We start from the raw sequence: 15,194 nt of genomic DNA, 5'->3' as shown, positions 1-15,194 counted from the left end.
CAGCACAGGTAGCCTTCATTAGATTTGACATTCAGCGCGGGTACAGAGTGGAGCAGTTGACATTCAGCGCAGATGCTCAGTGGAGCAGCTGACATGATCCAGAAATAGCTTGTTTTTGAGTGTTTTCAGGTGGAGAACTGATTTTCAGTGCTGTGGTTTGCTGACCTTGTTCCTCTAGGGGTAGGAACAACATGTTTAGGGACTTTGGATCCCTCAGATTATTGACATTTCATGCTTCATGCTGTTAGGCACAAAAATGTCTATAACACATGGTATTACATGTAGTTGAAGCCCTTAAAAGGCTTGTGTATTCTCCATTTTAGGCAGCCATGGTTGACCTGTGAAAGATCAGGTTGTTGGCCGGCTTCGCTATGTTTTAGCCAAAGACAATAATAGATCTATTGTTGGTTGGTTTTTTCCCCAATTGGGGTTTTCCAGATAATCATGGTGTACATGGTTTGAAATGTGTATTTCTTGATTGTTATATTTATTTCTTTTGAACCCTAACAATTTGATATGAGTGTTATTTGTTATGTAATTTTTTGATGAAATATATTTTTACTTTGTTAAAATCAATTTTATTAATTTTTATGGGTGTATTTGTTATATTTTTATATTTTTTTTATATAGATATATTTATTTTAGAATTTTAATTTAATTATCAATAATTATTAGATAGATGACAGAGATTTAATTTCAATGGAATATTCTAGAATCCTTGCGCATATATTCTGAAATAGAACTTTTACAATTTTAATTCAATTATTAATAATTATTTGGTGGATAGTAGGGATTTAATCTTCATGCAGAATATTCTTAGAAAAAATATTCTTAGCAGTACACACAAATCAAAAGTTAAAATTTATGTCCAAATAATTATGCACTTTTTGTTTTTTAATTAATAGATTAATTAAAAAATACATCACATAAACAAATGTCATATAAAGTGAATTATAATTTTTGAGCATATAATATTCATAAGTCATAGTATTATAACAAAGTGTGATGCCTTCTTTGTCTCACTTACTAAGCATAATAACTCAAAATCTTCATGATCGGAGATTTTCAAGCTGAACTCACGAAATTTCAATTGACTAACAAAGTTTTGTATATGGGCATCGTTATCTAATTGACTAGCGCAAGAAGGATGTCGGTGGCAAGTGCTCAGAAGTCTCAGCGATAAAGCGCTCGACATCATGGCGGTAGAGTGGTTAGTAGTGAGGCGGTAGAGCACTTAGCGGTGAGGCTATAGAGCTCTCGACGGTCTCCGTGGTAAAGCGCTCGGCAATAGATAGTGAGCACTCGCAGAAATGGGCTTCCATCTATTAGTTTCATCAATTAACAGAATCATCTATCGCTCGTTACTGTGTTTTCAACTCTTCTTTCCTTGGTTATATTAGATAGTGGTCGCACACGACATAGTTAACGATAGGGATGTTTCCATCTTCGTCAATTCACAAAAAAGGGAAATCAAGATTTGTTTAAGTGTTTGTTTATTGAACCTTTACCGTCATACTTGGACCTCACCACTACATCTCAACATGGTAAACCTGCAATGAGACCAATCTATTATATGACCTAGTGATCTCACACATCAATAACACAATAATATAGCAAAAGCACAAATATAGAAGGGAAACATAAGAAAATATTGTTGTGTATAGTTTTCCTTTACATACACATAACTCAAATCTCTCCAAATTTCTCTCTCTCTTTCTATAAAAGTCTAATTGTTGCATAATATAACTTTTTTAATAAGGTTCTCATACAAACTCAACAACACAAATCTGTTTCCTATATTATCTAAAAAAAAAATCATATTTAACTACATTATCCCGTTAACATAAAAACTATATAACACTCAACTAACTTCCTAACAATTTTGATTCCTTCTCGATCATATCTAATTTCATTATCACAATTCCAACAACTTAGGGAACCTAACTTGCTTGAAAATAATTTAGGGAACCAACTCCCTTAGTAATGGGTTTTGACTTAAAGAGGTCAAAGGTGAATTTGACTTGTGGATGCTCTTGCATCATACTCATGAGGAAGAAAATAAATTTTCATCGGCTCATCAACAATTGTGCCATACTTGATGATATCAACTTTGGTCATCCATGTGTTGGAAATAATACTGAGAGGGGGGGGGGGGTGGGGGTGGTGAATCAGTATTATCACATTAATAAAACTTTTTCATTTCCATAATGCTACTTCCACAACTTCTTATGATTAAGTTAATTGATCTTCAATGAGTGCATTAGAACATTATCAACCATATTATCAATTAACAGATGCAGTAACATAGAATAGATCATCACACATAAGGCACACACATGAACACCATGATATAAGGTGGAAACCTAATGCGGGAGAAAACCACCTTCTGCAAGTCATCTCAATCTTCTTCTTAATAAGAAAATCCTTTTACAATATTTGTACTAGTGCAGTCTTATACCAGTACGGGAGATACAACCCCCTTTGCTCTTGTACTAGCCGATCCATTTACTAGTACGCAGGCTACTACCTGCTACAATGCTCCAAAGATTTCCTTTAGCTCTTGTACTAGCTTAGATACTAGTACGTAGGCACCGGCCTATAATCTTCTCTCCTCCAGGTACCACGTTTCATCAATTTTCACACTGGATACACTGAAGCACAACACATAATCTGAAAGGCCACATTTCATCCAACATAAACAAGCTTCTGAATCACCCAAGCACTAGATCCATACATATACAAGTGAGTCATCAACCAGATCTAGTCCATCAGATCACATGAAGATAAGTCATTATGAACCCAATCCATTCATCTATCAAAACTGAAACATACTCTATCACTTCTCAGAATACTGTCATAATATCAGAAACCAGACATCACTTCAAAATCCAGAACACAACAATGATAAACATGGACAGCTAAATATATTTCAAGAGAAGTACGCAGCTTCACCCATGTAATTCCTGCGTACAGTACGCACTGTTCCCAACTGCGCACTTGCGTACCCACGCACTGTGCCTCAAAGACTTCCTGCGTACCTACGCTCTATGTCCAATGAACTGCCTGCGCACCTCCACAGCTGCAGCGCTTCTGGTCCTGCGTATCTGCGCACCTGCAACGCTTCTGTGCCTGCGTATCTCCGCACTTTTCTTTCACTCTACCTGCGTACCTTCGGGTATAGATAATTTCAAGACTTCAAGAATAACCCAGACAGTCAGATCTATAGATCTGATCAAGCGCCGAAGAGATCTCAATCCATCAGTAGATTCGCCTTATTTAGATCTAGACATTACTCCCAAGAGATCATAATATTTCAGATCTAGCTCTCATAAGATGTTCAACCCAAAAGCATGCTCAAGCCAAATGATCTCCTTTGCTTTATATAGGCAAGCTCTTCCTTAAAACATGGATCAATACACGGGCCGAAACCATAATAACACAATACCGTCGGCTAAATACCAAGGGTTAAACATAAGAAAACCCACGTGTGCTTTTCTCTGCCTTGAAGTGAGCGCACTGGGGGTACGCACCTCATGAACAGGATAACTGCAGGTATGTACGCACTTTATGTAAGATAGACCTGCGTGTATGCACCTTGTGTAAGGTGTACCTACGTACCCCTTATTTTCTTCCAATCTGAGAGGCTACTCATTAATCTTTGCTACTGACTGGTTGTGCTGTGATCCATCACCTGTATAGGTTGCCATCAAGGACAACACTTTAGCCATAATGACTAATGGTTGTTATCAAATTTGATCATGCATATTAATAAGAAGAGTCAGCCAATAAATGCTTTAAGACAGGTACGCAGTTTATCTTTCTCTGGTCTGCATGCATACGCACTTCACCTTCTGCTCCCCTGCATACACCAGCAGAGATCCTTCTGCTTCACTGCGTACATACGCAGACAGTCTTCCACTACAGCGCGTACCCACGCACCTGTTCCATCAATTGCGCCGCGTACTCCACGCACCTTTTCTTCTATCGCGCCGCGTACTTCTATGTACCTACGCAGGTTATCCTTCTATCGCGCGGCGTACCTCCGATATTGCTACGCACCTCTTCTTCTGTCTCGCCGCGTTCATCTGCATGTGCTCTTCTGATAAGCCGCGTACCTCCGCACAGGGACTGTGCCTTCACTTGCGTAGATCCACACCCGGTCTTACGCTCTGATGCGTACGCCCACACTTTCACAGTGAATGATCTGCGTACCTTAGATTAGGACTCAATTCAGATTTCCAGATCTGATCTTGTGCTCGAGAGATCATAGATCAACTTCACTTTTCCTACTGCCTTTCTTCAAAACAACCATATACGCGATTGTGCAGTATCCAACTCGCGTATATATGCGACTTCCCTTTATGGAGTTTGCATATGGGATTCAGGAAACTGAAGTTTTGTACTTTCAGCTCCCTCTGATTCTGGTACTGTGCCACCTTTTTCTGACTGTATTTCCTTTTTCCTCCATATCTTCAAGCGTGATAATGACATTTTCTCCTTTTGATATGGTGCCCACACTTTGTTCCTGCATTCCTTAGCTATATGTCCAAGCTTGTTACATGCATAACATCTTACATGTTTCATATTCCTCCTGTAACAATCAGCAGCTTTATGACCAAACATATTGCAAGCAAAGAAATATCCATAAAAGTACCTTGATTGAGATGACTTGTCTACATAATGGTCTTGAACTCTTCTTCTTCTACATCTAGCTACAAAATGTCCAAGATTATGACATACATAACATTCAACATTATTCATAGGAGGAGTAAAGGATTTTCTTTGAGGAATCTCTTTCCTTGGTTGATGATGAGATGGATCTTTCATTTCTTCGTTGATCACTTTAGATTTCTCTTTAGAGTTCCTTGCCTCACCTTGTGAACTAGATTCACCTTCAACAGATTCATGGAAACCAAGACCAGTCTTTATAGCAGGAGACCTTTGACTACTAAGAATATCATCTAAGACTTTAGAGCTATCTTGAAATCGTAAAAGCTTATCCTTTTCTTCTATTTTACCTTTCAAGATATTTACCTCAACCTGAAGCTGTTCTTCCTTTTCAAGAGATTTCTTTTTCAAATCTTCTTCAGCTTTCCTTCCTTCTTCCATTTGTTCCCTTAGTTTGAGAATCTCCTTTTCTTGTTCTTCATTCAGATCCTGCTGCATTTGACGAACTCTCAAGGCACTTTCCAGCTGGGATTTTAAGCTGATGACTTCGTTGTCTTGTCTTTCAATTGCTTGGTGTAGATCTTCATTCTGCTTCTTTGATTCTTCAAGTTCTTCCTTTAGTGAGAGGATTGTAGCTTCAAGAGTTTCATAGTAGCTGGATCTATCTTTGAGTTTCTTGATGGTTGTGCTCCTTTCGTTGATTCATGCTGCAATTTTCGACATTGGTCTTCCTTGTCCTTGAGTAATTTTCTTACCTTGTTTCCTTCTTCTAGTTTGGCCTTTAGTTTGGCAGCTTCTTCTTTGAAGTCACATTCCCTTTTGTTCAATAGATCTTGTTGATCTCTAATTTTGTCTGTCAGCCTTTTAAATTCTGCTTCTATTTGATATCTTTCTTGTTCACCCATAAGAGCAAGTTCAGTAGTTTCACTATCACTTCCATCTCTTTCACAAGGAAATATAGCTGGAACTTCAGAGGATAACACATTCATACCTGATAATGATTATGAATCTGATTCTGAATCTGAAGAGCTTCTTATGCCTAATCCCTAATCGATTCTTCCACTTTCATAGTTCTTTTGAGATGACTTCTTTTTCTTAGATGCTTTCTTCTTAAGCTTCTTTCCCATTGTTCCACGGATCTCCTTCAAGCGATCAAGCTTCTATCAAAGGACCTGCTCTGATACCAATTGTTGGAAATAATACTGAGAGGGGGGGGGGGTGAATCAGTATTATCACATTAATAAAACTTTTTCATTTCCATAATGCTACTTCCACAACTTCTTATGATTAAGTTAATTGATCTTCAATGAGTGCATTAGAACATTATCAACCATATTATCAATTAACATATGCAGTAACATAGAATAGATCATCACACATAAGGCACACACATGAACACCATGATATAAGGTGGAAACCCAATGCGGGAGAAAACCACTTGCTGCAAGTCATCTCAATCTTCTTCTTAATAAGAAAATCCTTTTACAATATTTGTACTAGTGCAGTCTTATACCAGTACGGGAGCTACAACCCCCTTTGCTCTTGTACTAGCCGATCCATTTACTAGTACGCAGGCTACTACCTGCTACAATGCTCCAAAGATTTCCTTTAGCTCTTGTACTAGCTTAGATACTAGTACGTAGGCGTCGGCCTACAATCTTCTCTCCTCCAAGTACCACATTTCATCAATTTTCATACTGGATACACTGAAGCACAACCCATAATCTGAAAGGCCACATTTCATCCAACAACATAAACAAGCTTCTGAATTACCCAAGCACTAGATCCATACATATACAAGTGAGTCATCAACCAGATCTAGTCCATCAGATCACATGAAGATAAGTCATTATGAACCCAATCCATTCATCTACCAAAACTGAAACATACTCTATCACTTTTCAGAATACTGTCATAATATCAGAAACCAGACATCACTTCAAAACCCAGAACACAACAATGATAAACATGGACAGCTAAATATATTTCAAGAGAAGTACGCAACTTCACCCATGTAATGCCTGCGTACAGTATGCACTGTTCCCAACTGCGCACTTGCATACCCACGCACTGTGCCTCAAAGACTTCCTGCGTACCTACGCTCTATGTCCAATGAACTGCCTGCGCACCTCCGCAGCTGCAGCGCTTCTGGTCCTGCGTATCTGCACACCTGCAACGCTTCTGTGCCTGCGTATCTCCGCACTTTTCTTTCACTGTACCTACGTACCTTCGGGTATAGATAATTTCAAGACTTCAAGAATAACCCAGACAGTCAGATCTATAGATCTGATCAAGCGCCGAAGAGATCTCAATCCATCAGTAGATTCGCCTTATTTAGATCTAGACATTACTCCCAAGAGATCATAATATTTCTGATCTAGCTCTCATAAGATGTTCAACCCAAAAGCATGCTCAAGCCAAATGATCTCCTTTGCTTTATATAGGCAAGCTCTTCCTTAAAACATGGATCAATACCACGGGCCGAAACCATAATAACACAATACTGTCGGCTAAATACCAAGGGTTAAACATAAGAAAACCCACGTGTGCTTTTCTCTGCCTTGAAGTGAGTGCACTGGGGGTACGCACCTCATGAACGAGATAACTGCGGGTATGTACGCACTTTATGTAAGATAGACCTGCGTGTACGCACCTTGTGTAAGGTGTACCTGCGTACCCCTTATTTTCTTCCAATCTAAGAGGCTACTCATTAATCTTTGCTACTGATTGGTTGTGCTGTGATCCATCACCTGTATAGGTTGCCATCAAGGACAACACTTTAGCCATAATGCCAACAATCTCCCCCTTTGGACTTGATGGCAAAGCTTAGTAAGAACTTGCCATTTGATTCCTTTGAACTGTCCTGCATCTATGTATTATGTCACATCTGATATCGCTTCTGTAGATTCATCTGAATGTATATAAGTAAGATGTTCTTCTATGAGTGGGTTGCCATCAAGTACAACACATGCATCATAATGCCAACAATCTCCCCCTTTGGACTTGATGGCAACAACACCAAATCACTCTCCCCCTTTGACATCAAGGGCAAAGGGTTATGCTCCCCCTAAGAACATGCTCCAGATCTGTTGAAGTCTCAGAATAAGCTCCCCCTTTGTATATGCCATGGTGCACCAATCTGATCATGCTCTTTTTGAGAACAAGCTGAAATGTCTGATCTGCTATATAGTGTTGTTCATGCTTAAGCTCCCCCTGACAATAAGCAAGGTCTGCAAAAAGATGTTCTACAAGAAGAACATGACTCTATATATCATAAATGACCTTCCTATCACCAAAAGACTCAATACATACATCCATCACCCAACCAAGTGGGGATCATCCATCCAACCAAGTGGGGATACATCAGAAATATGAAAACTAAATACATTACATCTTCATCCCAGGCATAGTGGGGAGACATAGGCCATTACATGACCTGAAAATATGACTACAATAGATAGAGATAGACCATTACAACATGATCCTTGCTATGACCTTTACATCGAATGATATTCATGACATTTATGACAAACATCAGCAATAACATTGTAAAATCTGCTTCATAGTATCTGTCAACAGCAATTAGTGCATGAATCATCAAGGTATGTCAGCATCAACAGAATTTCACATAGCCATCATGATCATCATTTGGGAATATCTGCATCAATCAACGTATGTACGAAACAACCTATCATCATATAGGTAAGAGCTCATCATCATGTCTCCAACAATGCAACTTTGAATAGTCAACCATGAGTCCAGCCAACAATCCTCATCCATATATGTGCCAAGAACAATAAGGATTCCATGCAAGCATCATTAGAGAATCAACCACAAATCTGATCATGTGAACAAATCATAGCAAGATGAATCATTTATCTATATAAGCATCATCACCAAGGACCATAATGCCAACAATGCATGAACAACATATGCTCCCCCTGAACCTGTGCCATCTGTCAGATCTGATCATGCATATTAATAAGAAGAGTCAGCCAATAAATGCTTTAAGACAGGTACACAGTTTATCTTTCTCTGGTCTGCGTGCGTACGCACTTCACCTTCTACTCCCCTGCGTACACCAGCAGAGATCCGTCTGCTTCACTGCGTACATACGCAGACAGTCTTCCACTACAGCGCGTACCCACGCACCTGTTCCATCAGTTGCGCCGTGTACTCCACGCACCTTTTCTTCTATCGCTCCGCGTACTTCTATGTACCTACGCAGGTTATCCTTCTATCGCGCCGCGTACCTCCGATCTTGCTACGCACCTCTTCTTCTGTCTCGCCACGTCCATCCGCATGTGCTCTTCTGATAAGCCGCGTACCTCCGCACAGGGACTGTGCCTTCACTTGCATACATCTGCACCTGGTCTTATGCTCTGATGCGTACGCCCGCACTTTCGCAGTGAATGATCTGCGTACCTTAGATTAGGACTCAATTCAGATTTCCAGATCTGATCTTGTGCTCGAGAGATCATAGATCAACTTCCCTTTTCCTACTGCCTTTCTTCAAAACAATCATATATGCGATTGTGCAGTATCCAACTCGCATATATATGTGACTTCCCTTTATGGAGTTTGCATATGGGATTCAGGACACTGAAGTTTTGTACTTTCAGCTCCCTCTCATTCTGGTACTGTGCCACCTTTTTCTGACTGTACTTCCTTTTTCCTCCATATCTTCAAGCGTGATAATGACATTTTCTCCTTTTGATATGGTGCCCACACTTTGTTCCTGCATTCCTTAGCTATATGTCCAAGCTTGTTACATGCATAACATCTTACATGTTTCATATTCCTCCTGTAACAATCAGAAGCTTTATGACCAAACATATTGCAAGCAAAGAAATATCCATAAAAGTACCTTGATTGAGATGACTTGTCTGCATAATGGTCTTGAACTCTTCTTCTTCTACATCTAGCTGCAACATGTCCAAGATTATGACATACATAACATTCAACATTATTCATAGGAGGAGTAAAGGATTTTCTTTGAGGAATCTCTTTCCTTGGTTGATGATGAGATGGATCTTTCATTTCTTCGTTGATCACTTTAGATTTCTCTTTAGAGTTCCTTGCCTCACCTTGTGAACTAGATTCACCTTCAACAGATTCATGGAAACCAAGACCAGTCTTTATAGCAGGAGACCTTTGACTACTAAGAATATCATCCAAGACTTTAGAGCTATCTTGAAATCGTAAAAGCTTATCCTTTTCTTCTATTTTACCTTTCAAGATATTTACCTCAACCTGAAGCTGTTCTTCCTTTTCAAGAGATTGCTTTTTCAAATCTTCTTCAGCTTTCCTTCCTTCTTCCATTTGTTCCCTTAGTTTTAGAATCTCCTTTTCTCGTTCTTCATTCAGATCCTGCTGCATTTGACGAACTCTAAAGGCACTTTCCAGCTGGGATTTTAAGCTGATGACTTCGTTGTCTTGTTTTTCAATTGCTTGGTGTAGATCTTCATTCTGCTTCTTTGATTCTTCAAGTTCTTCCTTTAGTGAGAGGATTGTAGCTTCAAGAGTTTCATAACAGCTAGATCTATCTTTGAGTTTCTTGATGGTTGTGCTCCTTTCGTTGACTTCTTTTCTTAATGATGTCACTTCATGCTGCAATTTTTGACATTGGTCTTCCTTGTCCTTGAGTAATTTTCTTACCTTGTTTCCTTCTTCTAGTTGGGCCTTTAGTTTGGTAGCTTCTTCTTTGAAGTCACATTCCCTTTTGTTCAACAGATCTTGTTGATCTCTAATTTTGTCTGTCAGCCTTTTAAATTCTGCTTCTATTTGATATCTTTCTTGTTCACCCATAAGAACAAGTTCAGTAGTTTCACTATCACTTCCATCTCTTTCACAAGGAAATATAGCTGGAACTTCAGAGGATAACACATTCATACCTGATAATGATTCTGAATCTGATCCAGATTTAAACAGGAACTCAATAAAACACAGAGATAACCATAAACATAGATATGCAGCGGAAATAATACTTTACTTCATTAATATAGAATACTGAAATATTCTTACAAACAGTAATGGAAATAACCCAGCTAGGGTGATGGTAGCTTATCTCTGAGAAGAGATGTGGTGGCTACATGCCTCTGAACTGTCTTACAATGAGGCTCGAAGGCCTATTTATTGTTGAGAAACAGTAGAAAACCTTTTACATTCCAAAACCTAACCCTAGAAGATGAAACGCCAAACTATGGGCCCCGTTTGGGGGTAAATTGGTACACCAATTTCCCGGGGTTGTAACTTTGGCATACGATCTCCGTTTGACGCATACAATAGCTCGTTAGAAAGATCTATCCGAGCACTACCATTGTTGGAACGGGCAAAAAACGTCGTTTAGGGCCTCAAAACGGCTCCGGAAGTTCAGGACCGGAAAAATTGCTAAAAATAGTAAGTTGTGCTACAATTAAGGAAACTGAAAATGCTGAGAAGAACAATGGTGGGGGTCCAGGTGGGCTTGGCAAGTGGCCACCAAGATCCACCTAGATCATTCCTCCCCCCTTAGGAAGCAATGGTCCCCATTGCGTTGAGTTCCTCTATGAGATGAGGAAACTTTTGCTGAACCTGGTCCTTGGTGAGCCACTTGCCCTGGTGAAGGAGTTGGCTTGCTTTAACAACCCGATATAGTTGGATATTCTGTTGGCGAGTGTTCTTGATCTGTGTGTCCATGATCCGATCAGTTGCAACTTGTTCTATGCAATTTGGGTTTAATTCTGTGGGTGTGAGCTGTTCTGCAATGTCGGATGTGTCTAGTAATGGTGGAAAGTATGGCCGAAGGCGATCCACATTGAATACTGGGTGCAAGACAAGGAATGGGGGAATGCTGAGCTCAAATGAATTTCCCCCCACAACCTTAGTAATCGTGTAAGGACGGTATCGGAGTGGTCTCAATTTCTGATAGGCTCCAGTAAGGCGTTCCTTTTGCAGATGCAACCAGACTTTGTCGCCCACCTGAAACTTGTGTGGCACCCGGTGTTGATCATGTCGTTGCTTGTACTTGGCATTTGATTTCTCCAGAATGTCATGGACCTGCTGGCGAATATGTTGGATGTGCTCAATGAAGCTGGTTGCCTTATCTGTTTCGGACTGGACATGAGCTGAAGCTGTGTGAGTAGCTGCAGGTGGCAGGGCCACATCAATGGGGCATAGTGGTTGGAATCCCAAGCCCACCTGAAAAGGGCTGTGGCCAGTCGAGCTATGAAGAGCTCGGTTGTAGCTGTGCTGAACATAGGGGAGGCTCTCGTCCCATGTGCGTGGATGCTTGGAGTTGTACATGCGCAGAATGTGTACAATCATCCGATTGACAACCTCGGTCTGGCCATCAGTTTGAGGATGGAAGGCTGTGGACTTAGTGAGTTTGGTGTCCAGTATTGACCAGAGACTGGACCAAAATGTACTGAGGAACCGACTGTCCCGATCTGAGATGATAGATTGTGGAATCCCAAAGGGCACCCAAACTCGTTCAAAGAAGAGTTTAGCAGTGGCTTCTGCTGTGATATTCTTCTTGCAGGCTGCCATAATGGCCATCTTTGAGAACCTATCAACGACAACAAAAACACAATCATTTCCATGCTTAGTGGAAGGAAGCCCTGACATGTAATCCATGGAGATGGATTCCCAAGGCCGACTAGGGGTAGGAAACAGAGTATAGAGGCCTTGCTTCTTGATGGTCGGTTTGGCAATGGCACAGGTAGTACATGATCTGATGTACTTCGCGACATCCTGTCGAAGATTTGGCCAATAGAAATACTTTTGTAGTACTGCCATTGTTTTCTCCACCCCGAAATGTCCAGCAGCCCGACTGTAGTGTGCTTCCCAAATCATCTTGGCACGCTCGCTTGAAGGAACACAAAGATGACCCAAGTGGCATAACAGCGCGCCTTGGAGGTGAAAATCTGGAACATGCTGACCCCCCACGAGTGTCTGGTATGTGTGGCCAAATTCTCGGTCACTTTTGTAGAGAAGTGGCCAATCAGAAGCCTCATGCCCACAAGAGTTGAGCACAGTGGTTAACGCCATGATTGGTGGTCGACTGAGGCAATCTGCAACATGATTGGTGCTGCCCTTCTTATACTTGATATTCAGATGGAACTGTTGAAGATATGTAGACCACTTCTGATGGCGATCATTCTGCAATTTCCCTTGGGTCTGTATGAACTGTAGGGGTCGGTGGTCTGTGTGGATGACTGTCTCCTTCCCCAAAATGTAATGCTTCCATTGTCGGCAGGCCTGCACAATGGAGTACATCTCTTTGTCATAGGTTGGATACTTCCGGACTGTGTCTGAAAGTGTTTCACTGTGATATGCCACTGGATGCCGGTGTTGAGTAAGGACTGCCCCAATAGCATAGTCAGAGGCATCTGTCTCGACCTCAAATGGTTGTTGTAAGTCTGGTAATGTGAGCACTGGTGTCGTGCAAAGGCGGTCTTTCAATTTCATGAATGCCTTCTGTTGAGATTCAGACCAAAAGAATTTCGCTTTCGCTCCTCCCTTGGTGACTTGACTCAAGGGCCAAGCGATATGAGAAAACCCCAACATGAACCTGCGATAGAAGTTGGCAAGGCCTAGAAAGCTGTGGAGCTCTGTCAGAGTGGTCGGGGATGGCCAATCCCGAATGACTTGGATCTTGGCCGGATCCACATGCACCCCTTGTTCATCAATAATGTATCCCAGATACTGAACCTGGGTCATGCCAAAAGTGCATTTCTCCAAATTGGCACACAGCTTGTGTTGCTGCAGTGTTTGAAGAACCTGTCGGATGTGGTGGAGGTGCTCTTCCCAACTCTGGCTGAAGATCAGAATGTCATCCAAGTATACCACTACAAATGAGTTGGTGAATGGCCGCAAGATGTCATCCATTAGCCTCATGAAGGTTGCAGGAGCATTCGTCAATCCGAAAGGCATGACCAACCATTCGAAGAGGCCCTCCTTGGCTTTGAAGGCAGTCTTCCACACATCAGAGGGTTCGATTGGTACCTGGTGATATCCTGACTTCAGATCGATCTTGCTGAAGTACTTTGCTCCCTTTAGTTGGTCCAAGAGGTCGTCAATCCGTGGGATCGGGTACCTATTACGGACAGTGATCTTGTTCAACGCCCGATAGTCAATACAGAGTCTCCAAGTCCCATCCTTCTTCTGTACCAACACGATCGGGCTCCCACAAGGCGATGAACTCGGACGGATGTGACCTTTCTGCAGCAACTCCTAAATCTGCCTCTTGATCTCATCGTTCTCTAGAACTGACCACCGATAAATTGGTCCATTGGGTAGCGGCGCACCTGGGGTCAGATCGATGGAGTGCTTGACCTGATAGTGCAGAGGAACCCCTACAGGGGAGGTGAAGATGTCCTCGTACTCCTTCACGACCTTATCCATCTGTAGTTGTCGTGCGGAGGGATCCTGTCTGGAGGTCATCGCCACCAGCTTCTTCTTTCCTTGAGGGCGGATCATCAGAAAAACAAACTTCCCAGTCTTGGAAATGAGCTTACTACATTGTTTTGCAGTAATCAAGGAGATGGCGGTAGGCGGTGTTACCTCTGGTATCCTGTATAACTTATTTCCCAATGTAACAATAACAGCCCGGGGCCTTGATTCATACACAGCATGTCGCTTCCACAAGTATGGTTGTCCTAATAATACATCACAAACTTCAAGGGGAGCGATGTCACACAATACCTCATCCGTGAAAGGCTTGATGTTGTATGGAAGGCGACATTGTTGGCTCACGCGAAGATCCCGTCCTTGGTGAAGCCACCCGATGGTGTATGGTTGTGGATGTGCTGTGGTCGCTAAGCCCAACCGCTTCATGACCTCCGCCGAAATGAGGTTCTTTTGGCTCCCGCTATCGACAATGAACTGTAGCGGGGAGCCCTTTACCCACATCTGGGAGTGGAAGAGACGCTCCTCCTCCTCTGGATCTTCGGGTTCATTTTTCTGGATCTTGGCGGTAGCAACAGTGGCATTGGGATCCGCGTCAATGATTTGCTTCCCTTTTTCATTCCCCTTGTCGGGTTCTGACTCAGAGTCGGAATATGCATCTGATTCTGGACCCTTTAGCTCGGCCACCAGTGACTGCTTGGCCCGACACTCACTGGTGTTGTGAGTGGAGCTCTTATGGAACTCACACCATTTTCCCGTGTCCTTTTTCATCTTCGCAGTGCCGTTCTTTGTCTGCGGCTTTGGCGGGTTGTCCTGGGCTGCCCCGCCTTGGCTTTGTCCTTTGTTCTGAGTTTTAGGGGCACCTTTCCCTTGCTTCAGATTCACAGATCCAAAATCTCGCTTCTTTTGTTTAAACTTCTGCTCGACCTTGACGGCATATCGGTATGCTGCGCCGAGTGAGGAGATGTTCAGGAATTGTATTTCTTCCTGAATGTACTTGTGCAGGCAGCCGCGGTATTTGAGTATCAAATGCTGCTCCGTATCCTTGATACCCAACTTTGTGCGAAGGGTATGGAAAAGATTGGTGAACTCCGACACGTCTTGGTCCCTTCCCTGCCGCAGCGTGGTCCATTTTATGT

This window comes from Pinus tabuliformis, chromosome 6, assembly GCF_031772625.1.
Source record: "Pinus tabuliformis cultivar Carrire ecotype Pingquan chromosome 6, CPIR1, whole genome shotgun sequence".
NCBI classification, from domain to species: domain Eukaryota; kingdom Viridiplantae; phylum Streptophyta; class Pinopsida; order Pinales; family Pinaceae; genus Pinus; species Pinus tabuliformis.
Note: the sequence above shows the minus strand (reverse complement) of the source record.